This window comes from Citrus sinensis, chromosome 5 (genome assembly GCF_022201045.2).
Source record: "Citrus sinensis cultivar Valencia sweet orange chromosome 5, DVS_A1.0, whole genome shotgun sequence".
NCBI classification, from domain to species: domain Eukaryota; kingdom Viridiplantae; phylum Streptophyta; class Magnoliopsida; order Sapindales; family Rutaceae; genus Citrus; species Citrus sinensis.
In genome coordinates, this window is record NC_068560.1 from 27,332,171 (window position 1) to 27,342,851 (window position 10,681).

The window sequence follows — 10,681 nt, forward strand, 5'->3', positions numbered from 1 at the left end:
TATGATATTATTAAAATATTCAATTATTCTCTTGGAAAGAAGTAAATTCACTCAAATTTAAAAAAGGTTGGTAAAGATAAAAATATTTATATTTTATTACCTAATAATATCAGAATCTTAAGATGCAATTGGCATTGTTTTTGTTTTGGTGTTCTTTGGTTTTTTTAACGATGAAGCAATCTAAAATTTGTTTGGATAACTTGTTTTTAAATTGTATTTAATTCTAATAGAGAATGATTTGTTCTAATTTTCCAACAGACGAAAAGTGGAGAATAGAAAAATGATGTTTTTTTAATTTTTATTCTCTAAATGAATCCCACAATCCTACTTGCACAATAAGAAAATAAAAACCTATTTACTTTACAATACAATTTTTCTTATTTGTTTAGTCGTTTGAATTTTTTTCTATGATGGTAATGTATTATTTTAGTATTTTTTAAAGAACTTTGATATTCTCTAAAAATATATATTTTACCTCATGTTTATAAAATAAAAGATTCACAATAACAAAAAAATACAAAATGGTTAAAAAAATATAGTTTGTTAAAATTTTTCCATTATGATACTTTTTTCACCCTCATTCAATGTCTTCACTTTTTCAAACAAAAAATCAAAAATCAACAATATTTTATTTTTTCATATTTAAACACTATTAGAAACAATCAACTAAACATATTGTTATTTTCACTTAAAAATTAATTACTTCTAATTTATAAAATAAAAATAAAAATATCATGTGAAAAACAATACCGAGCACACTCTTAATATTTAAGCTTTAACCTAAATTATAATATTACGTGTCACTCATTTGTTAAATAATAATTTTAAATTATTTATTATTTTATTTTATTATTTAATTTTTTACTTTTCTATTCTATCAAAATTCTAACATAAATAATCAATTAAAGAAATATCTTTTAGAGGGAGCCAGTAAGTTACCGCTATTGTAATTTATAACTTTAACATTATGTAAACAGTATTAATAGGTGGTGGGGTAATTTTAAAGGAACTATAAGTTACTTAAAACTCATATTTTAAAATGATCGTGCGAGACAGCACATGCCAACTCCGGCCTTATCCGAGTTTTTTTTTTTTAAGTCCGTCATACACAAATGTTATTGACATTACATCAGATATTATAATTAATATTTATAATCATACTATATAACTAAGGCTACCGCTATATATTAATATACTGAAATACTTACTCAGATATTTTAAATCATCTCTTCACTCACATTTTATAAAAAATATATTATCTCTATGTAATTATGCTAATAAGTAAGAAAGTACTAAAATTAACCTTTATAAAATTCTTATGAAAATTTGAATTCTTAGACTCAATTAAGACTTTTTTCATTGTACCAAAGTTCAATGGGCCTTATCCGAGTTCAAGCTTTATCATTGCCATGTCTTTTCACTATTCATATATGTAGTGGCAGACATCGGTGGCCAATTACGGGATGAACACGACCACTCCACCAATTAAATCTTGACGCGTGTGCTTTTATTTCCAGTTACTCTACTGTCTTTTTCTACTTACTTTTTCGCAGAAGTAATTAATTCCGAAAGAAATGAAGGAGCTAATAATGTCGTGCAAATGCTGTCACATTCTTCCAATCCTTGTGCTGCAAGCAAAATTCCAATTTAAATATTTCATCTCAAAAAAGAAGTTATTGTTATTATCTTTCTTTTTTTCTTTTTAATTTTTTGACCAGTGTGGACTGGAAAATATTGTCAAGTCCTACATCCGCGATTCACGCAGCATATGAACTTGACAAAGTTGTTATATACGATCTCTTTTCAATAATTGAACTACTGAACAAGTGGTTGTATAATATACGGGCCTTATTATGTTACAGTTTTATGTGTGTAATAGCCCATGACCTGATAAATAATTTATTAAGAGAACACCATGCGTAAAAATTTAATGATTGTATAAATAATTCGGTAACAGAATTCTTTTCACCCGTTATTAATCGCTTGCAGATGACTTACTGAAATTACAAATACGTAAACAGTATTTGACTGTGAAGTTGTGAAAAATCAAATAATCTTTACTATTAGTGTTAGAGTGTAATTTATACACTAGTTTTATATTGTTTACTTCCCTTAATATCGATGTTTTGCACTTAATAATAGTGATTTACTTTTGTAGGTGCAATTCTATTGATTGGTGATAAAATTAAGCTACAAGATGATGTTTAAGGATGATTGTTCTCTTGGAGAAATTATGAGCGTTAGAAGAACTTTGTTGATAAGGCGTGGGCGCGTGCTGTCAACTACGGACCTGCAGTTTTTAGTTTAACGTGTTTTGTATTTTTGGTTATTTTTGTAATTACGAATTTAATATTTCATATATTAGTATTTTATTTTAAATAGAACTCTAGAGGAGAAGAGAGAGAGGGTATTTAAGGGAGGAATCTATTGTGAAAAAGGAGGATTGTGATTGGACAAAAAGAAAGAAACTCTAGATCTAAACTTTTCTCTTCTCTCTATGAGGAACTAAACCTATTTTTCTGGCTGAAGGTTAATGAAGTTTTGATTCATCACTACTGTGAGATCTTTCTTATGCTTTAATTGTTTTATTGCTTTTTGGGTATTTGTTTATTCTCTGAATTATTTTCATGATTATGTTTGTTAGTTAGATAATTGGCCACTATTTAATTATCAACTTAATCTATTGTCAATTAAAGAATTCATCGTATGAAGATTTTAATGTTTGTAACAAATAACGTAGCAGTGAGTTGTGTTGTGAGAATAAACAATCTAATTTAAATGAACCATCGTATGTGTTTGTTGATTAGGATTTGGGTCTCTCTGGTTTTTCAAGCTGTCAATTGATTAAATCATATGATCGTATCTAGGGTTGTCTATTGATTAGGGAAATAACCAACGGTCGTACCTTGGTTATCGACTAGTTAAGGAGAGATTGGCTATTAGAGGGTCTCAATAGCTATAACCGGTCTATTCATAAGTAGTAATAATTTATAATTGAATCAATGATCAGTAGTCGAATCAAGCTAAGTTAATTCCTTCAACCAGAGCTTTCTCCAATTTGAATTACAACTTTAATTTGCATTCTAGTTATTTTAATTTGATTTATATTATTGTCAACAATTCCCCCATTTTATGTTTTACATTTTAAAAGGATTTAAATAATTACCGATCTCTGTGGACACGACCCTGCTCAATCACTATACATAATTTATTTAGAGTAGGTATTTATTTTTGCTGACTTCGACAACCATCAAATTTTGGCGCAGTTGCAGGGGATTGGTGTCATTTATTTAATCCTTTTTACGTTTGACTTGGTATATGGTTCGTTCTTCTCGTACAGGTAAGCTGTCGTTTGATCCTGAAATTGAGAAGACAGCTCGCTAACTGAGACAACAGACGAAGCGAGCTAAGCAACGATCATCATCGCCTTTGCTTTCTGAAACAAATACGGTACCTGATTTAGTTGAATCATCTAGCGATTCAGAAGAACAATTGATGGATAGACCTGCACCTGTAGAAAGAACTCTTAGAGAGTTAGTTGAACCAGACTTGAATCAACAACCACTCTGTATTCAATATATAGACTTGGAGATAAATTTTGAATTAAAGTCTGGTCTTATTCATTTATTACCCAAGTTTCATGGTTTTGCAGGTGAAGATCCTCATAAACATTTGAAGGAGTTTCATGTTGTGTGTTTAAGTATGAGACCACAAGGCGTGACTAAAGAGCATATTAAGCTGCGTGCTTTTTCGTTCTCTTTAGATGGACTATCTAAAGACTGGTTGTACTACTTGTCTCCTAGATCAATTACAACGTGGAATGGTTTGAAGAAGTAGTTCCTTGAGAAGTACTTTCCTGCTTCAAGAGCTGCCAACATCAGAAAATACATTTTTGGGATCAGACAACTTCCTGGGGAGACTTTGTATGAGTATTATGAGCGATTCAAACAATTGTGTGCCAGCTGTCCTCAGCATCAGATTTCTGATAAACTTCTTATTCAATATTTTTACGAAGGACTGTCATTGATGGATAGGAGTATGATAGATGCTGCTAGTGGAGGCGTGTTGGTGAACAAGACTCCTACTCAAGCAAGGGAGTTGATCTCAAATATGGCTGCCAATGCACAACAATTTGGCAGCAGGCAAGATCCCAATTCAAGGAAGGTGAATGAGGTAAATATTTCTTTTGTTGAACAACGTTTAGATAAACTTACTTCTCTTGTGGAAAAGTTTGTTGTAGGTAATGTGCAACAGGTGAAGACTTGTGGCATTTGTTACAATATGGGTCATTCAACTAATATGTGTCCAACACTTCAAGAAGAACCCGTTGAACAAGCCAATGCAGTTAGAGGATTTCCAAGCATGCCTCAGAGGAGGTATGATCCTTATGCACAATTATACAATCTCGGATGGAAGAATCATCACAACTTCAGCTATGGAGTTAGGCCGTCAGGATTCCCACAACAATACCCACCAAGACAACCAGCCCCTCCACAGTCAAACCCCAAGTCAGGTATATCTCTTGAAGAAATTGTTAAATCACTTGCGACTAACACTCAACAATTTCAGCAAGCAACTACAACAAGCATTCAGAATTTGGAGAACCAAATGAGTCAATTGGCGACTACAGTGAGCCGTCTGGAGTCTCAAGTATCAGGGAGATTGCCTTCACAATCAGAGGTGAATCCAAAGCAAAACGTTAGTGCTATCATCCTTAGAAGTGGGAAGGAGTTGCAAGAGCCTAGCAAGAAAGTGACAAAGCATGTAAAAGATAAGCTTGAGAAGAATGAATTGATGCCTAAATCTCAATATGCGTAACCCACTAGAGCGAAACCCCTACCTATTATGATACCTCCTCCTTTTCCAAGCCAATTTTTAAAATCCAAGAAGGAGGAACAAGAGAATGATATCCTCGAGACATTTCGCAAGGTTGAGGTAAATATTCCTTTATTAGATGTTATAAAACAAATACCTCGATATGCTAAAGTCCTTAAGGAACTGTGCACCTCCAAGAGAAAATTAAGAGGAGATGAAAAAGTTCACATGGGGGAGAATGTTTCAGCAGTTCTCCAAAAGAAACTACCTCATAAGTTCAAGGATCCAGGTATGTTTACTATCCTTTGTAAAATTGGTAGTGTTAGAGTTGAAAAGGCTATGTTAGATTTAGGAGCTTCTATTAATGTCATGCCTCGTTCCATTTATTCATCTTTGAATGTTGGTCCATTAAAATAAACTGGCGTGATAATTCAACTAGCTGATAGGTCTAATGCATATCCTGATGGGGCATTAGAAGATGTCTTAGTACAAGTTAATGAGTTGGTTTTTCCTTTTGATTTTTATGTACTTGATATGGAAGATGATAACTCCTCTAATTATGTCCCAATTTTTCTAGGAAGACCTTTTCTTAAGACTGCTAGGACTAAAATGGAGGTACATGAAGGGACTCTCACTATGGAGTTTGATGGAGAGGTTATAGAATTCAATATGAATGATGCCATGAAATATCCTAGTGAGGAACATTCGGTATTTTCTGTGGATGTTATTAACCCTATAGCGGATGAAGTTTTTTATAAGGAAAAGACGAAGACATTTCATGATAGAATGATTTTGAGAAAGGAGTTCTCTGTTGGTCAAAAAGTTCTTCTTTTTCATTCTAAGCTTAAGCTTTTTCCAGGTAAATTACGTTCTTGCTGGGTTGGACCTTTTATTGTTGCTAATGTTTTTCCTCATGGTGCAGTTGAGATTCGGAGTCCGACCTCTGACAAAGTTTTTAAGGTTAATGGTCATCGCTTAAAATTTTTTTATGAAGGTTTTTCGATGAATAATGTGGAGGATGTGGCTCTCAAGAGTTCCAATTATGGAGATTAATGCATGAATGTGTCTAGCCAAAGACATAAAACAAAGGCGTTTTTTGGGAGGCAACCCAAATGATTTATTTATTTTGTTTTTTTTTGTTATATCTTCTTTTAATTTTGATTCAGATTTTAAAAAAAAAATAATGTTTTTGCTTATTTTGGCCAGAAGAAAATTTTTGACAAGGCGTGCCCACGTCTTACCTAATAAGTACTTTTGTGATTTTTAACGTAAAATGATTTTAAGGCGTGCCCACGTGCTTATTAAAAAAGTACTTCTGAAATTTTTAGTGTCTCAAAGTGATTCATCACGAAAAAAAAAATTATTTATTTATTTGAAAATAAAAAAACAAAAAAAAAGGTTTTTTTTTCTTTCTTTTATATATATATTATTTATTTATATAAAAAAAACAAAAAAAAAATTATTGTTCACAAAATCCCTAATTCACAGAATTTGTTTTCTTCTCCAGCCGCTCCAGCCTTCACCGAGCAGCCACACAACACCAGCAATCCACCATCGCGCACCAGCCCACGCAGCAGCAGCAGCAGCCGTGCGCGCAACCAGCTCCATCCTGCGCGCGCGCAGGTCCAGCCTTCACCGAGCAACCACGCAGCACCAACATCCCGCGTCTCGCAGCACCACCATCCCATGACCATCAAGCAAGCATCTCCCGTCAGTGCGCATCTCAGCGTCCCTCGGACAACCAGCCCAAGCATCTCACCATCCGCGCGCAACCTGAGCAGCATCATCCCCAGCCCGCGCGCAACACAACCAGCACCAACTTGCACGCAACTGAACCAGCAGTCGTGTACCCGCAAGCTCCAGGCGAGCAGCAATCATCTGCAACCAGCCTACGCCCTGCATTCCAGCTGCGTGAATCGAAACCCGTGAGTGAAATTACTGTAACAATGCCGAAGAGGAAAGCATCAACTTCCAAGTCATCAACGTCTAAAAAGAAACTCGTCGCAAAGAAATCCAAGATTGCCGCTCCCACTACGGTTCCATGGAACACAGTTTCAGATTCACGCCAAGCCGTGAGACAAAAATTGAAACATGGAAAAGGCATGAGTGTTTTGCCACTTGCGGAATCCAATCTCGGAGGGTGCCTCGCATTCACGACTCAACAAGAGAAATAAAGGTACAAAGATATTTCCAAGCGAAAAATACTTTCAGCTAAGTATATTCATTACCCGACTCTTGAAAAATTGAATGTTAAGGATAATTTTGATTCTTTGATAGATAAAATTGGTTTGCGTAAGTTTGTTGATGTTGATTGTTTGGGTTATGTTGAGTTGATTAGGGAGTTCTATGCTACTTTTCAATTTAATATATCGAATGATTTTACTTTGCATACTCCGGATGTTATAAAGTTTAGGTTAATGGGACGAATTTTTTCACAATCTATCACGGATTTTAACCTAGCTTTAGGATTCATTGATGATGATTATTCTTCTAGTGATGCATATTTAGGAACAACTTGTGACTTTAGCGAAAATTTTGAGCCTTATGGTCTTTGACGTAATTTATCTGTTGATCACAATGCCTATGACCCGAGTAAATCCAAGAGTTCTTTCTTACGTGATCCTGTTTTGAAATGTGTGCATCGATTCTTAGCATATAATTTTTTAGGAAAGAAAGATCACTCAAGAGTTTTCTCTAAAACTGAATTTTATTTTATCTGGTGCATATTAAATGATGTGAGGCCTAATTTAGGTTTTTGGTTAGCATATCAATTTTAAAGTGTGCTTAAAGGGTATAGGACTTTATTTCTTGGTCCATACATTACTCTGTTAGCTATAAACCTATGTGTGCTTGATCTTGACAATAATGATTTGCATCCTGCTTACAAAAATGAATTTTTTGATATGTCTGTGTTTGAAAGAACAGGTGTGGTCGAATTCAAGGAGAGGAGATTTCAGTTTACTGAACCAGGACCCACTCAACCTCCAAAGAAGCTCTATGCTAGGAGTGGTGCTACTTCTGATGACGAGTTTGACGACGACACTGTTGCCCCGCCAACTATTCCTTCTACATCCGCACCACCTTTGAGCATTCAGTTAGAGAAAATGGAGCACAAGCTGAACAAGATGGAGCAGAATTTGGCCGCATACTTCGAGAGTGTGGGATTTATCCCGCCATTTCCGCCAAGCCCATAGACGTTATGAGGATCAAAGCTCACAATTCAAGGAAGTTTTTGCCTTTAATCTTTTATCCTTACACTTTAATTTTTATGTGAGCTTTGATTATCTTACATTGGGGACAATGTAAGTTCTTGGTGTGGGGGAGGGATTTTTGCATTATTGACGTCTGGAAGTATTATTTTCACTCTACTCATCTATTTTCACTCTACTCATCCTTAAATGCTTTTGGAGTTAGTATGCTTCATATATTATTATTTTTCTTTTCTTTTCTTTCTCACTACTTTTTTCCCATCTATCTCAAATTATTCATATCTATTTTTATTTTACCATATTCTTTCATCACTCACATTTTATCTTTCATTTTTTTTTATTTCTACATACATCTTTCTCGCTTATTATCATTTTTACCTTTCCTTTTATATATCACTCTTACCTTCTTCTCATTCCAAACCACCATTGATGGTTGATTCATTTGAAGAGTGTGCATGATTTGATGGCAATTTTACCAACTTTGTGAGGATTTGAGCATATGAGCAACCACTTTGCTCTAATATTTTTGTTATGTGAATATCAATCTTAGTTTGTTTATTCTAGAACTTTCTTTGTTATGCATGTTGAAGCCGCATTACGGGATTTTATGCATTAAAATGATAAGGGCAAACCATTTTCCATTTTTCTATTCTCGCATTTTTTTTTTCTCTACCTGAAGACCTTTATTTGCTATCTTTGTTTGAGCCTTAACCATTACCCATCTAATTCTCTCTGTCTATTTAACTATTTTTCTTCTTTTTGAGCCTCAATTTAAGGAGATTTTTGGACTCATTGTGTGAATATATTTTGTTGCTTTTTCTACATTGTATTAAAGTTTCTCAATTAGATCAACAAGCATTATGCTTGAATTAAATTGTGCAAGGTTCGTTTCTTTTGTTTGATACAAAAAAAAAACAAAACAAAAAAAAGGAAAAAGAAAAAAAAGAAAAGAAAAATCAGAAAAAAATGTTTACATTCTTGGTGACTTGAGTAGAAATTGTGCAAGGTTCGTTTCTTTTGTTTCGATATCATAAGGTTCATTCAATGAGTTCATTCTTCTCATTTTGATCTTTTTTTTTTTCTTTCATAGACTTTTCTTTTTCATTTAACCCCGTTACAACCTTTTTAAGACCCTTAGATTTTTGCATTTAATTCATGTTTTGTGGATTAAAATGTGATATATAAGCAAGCTTATGGTAATAGCATTTTTTGATTTGATTTGAGTGCATAAATGACACCCTAAACACTTTGAGTGCATGGAGTGAAGTCAATAAGAGGGCTATTAAATCTTGTTGCACTTGAATTTTGAATGGATCTTCTTGGTGGTTGAATGTTTTTATTCTAGCTTATGAGATTCTATGCTTTAAAATACTTATCTCTCGAATGTTGATCGACTTAAATTCTTGAGGTATGCTTGCTTAAAATTATTTTTGGATGAGTTGAGATGAGAATTGAGTGGAGATTTGGGATTAGTCTTGAGTTATATGCTTGAGGACAAGCATCATCTTGGTGTGGGGGAATTTGTTAGAATGCAATTTATGCACTAGTTTTGCATTGTTTACTTCCCTTAATATCGATGTTTTGCACTTAATAATAGTGGTTTACTTGTGTTTTACTTTTGTAGGTGCAATTCTATTGATTGGTGATAAAATTGAGCTACAAGATGATGTTTAAGGATGATTGTTCTCTTGGAGAAATTATGAGCGTCAGAAGAACTTTGTTGATAAGGCGTGGGCGCGTGCTGTCAACTACGGACCTGTAGTTTTTAGTTCAACGTGTTTTGTATTTTTGGTTATTTTGTAATTACGAATTTAATATTTCAGATATTACTATTTTATTTTAAATAGAACTCTAGAGGAGAAGAGAGAGAGGGTATTTAAGGGAGGAATCTATTGTGGAAAAGGAGGATTGGGATTGGACAAAAAGAAAGAAACCTAGATCTAAACTTTTCTCTTCTCTCTATAAAGAACTAAACTTATTTTTCTAGTTGAAGGTTAATGAAGCTTTGATTCATCACTACTGTGAGATCTTTCTTATGCTTTAATTGTTTTATTGCTTTTTGGGTATTTGTTTGTTCTCTGAATTATTTTCATGATTATGTTTGTTAGTTAGATAATCGGCCACTATTTAATTATCAACTTAATCTATTGTCAATTAAAGAATTCATCGTATGAAGATTTTAATATTTGTGACAACTTAATCTAATTTAAATGAACCATCGTATGTGTTTGTTGATTAGGATTTGGGTCTCTCTGGTTTTTCAGGCTGTCAATTGATTAAATCCTATGATCGTATCTAGGATTGTCTATTGATTAGGGAAATAACCAACGGTCGTACCTTGGTTATCGACTAGTTAAGGAGAGATTGGCTATTAGAGGGTCTCAGTAGCTATAACCAGTCTATTCATAAGTAGTAATAATTTATATTTGAATCAATGATCAGTAGTCGAATCAAGCTGAGTTAATTCCTTCAACCAGAGCTTTCTCCAATTTGAATTACAACTTTAATTTGCATTCTAGTTATTTTAATTTGATTTATATTATTGTCAACAATTCCCCCATTTTACGATTTTCTTTTTAAAAGAATTTAAATAATTACCGATCTATGTGGACACTACACTGTTCAATCACTATACATAATTTATTTAGAGTATGTAT

General features: G+C 33.5%; 1 long non-coding RNA gene across 1 annotated transcript; it reads left to right on the forward strand.

Moving 5' to 3' along the window:
* Positions 1-6,212: 6,212 nt before the first annotated feature.
* On the forward strand, positions 6,213-10,040 carry LOC127902621 (uncharacterized). Its single transcript, XR_008055050.1, has 2 exons — positions 6,213-6,991; positions 7,741-10,040. It is a non-coding gene; the product is annotated as an uncharacterized LOC127902621 (long non-coding RNA).
* Positions 10,041-10,681: the final 641 nt, after the last annotated feature.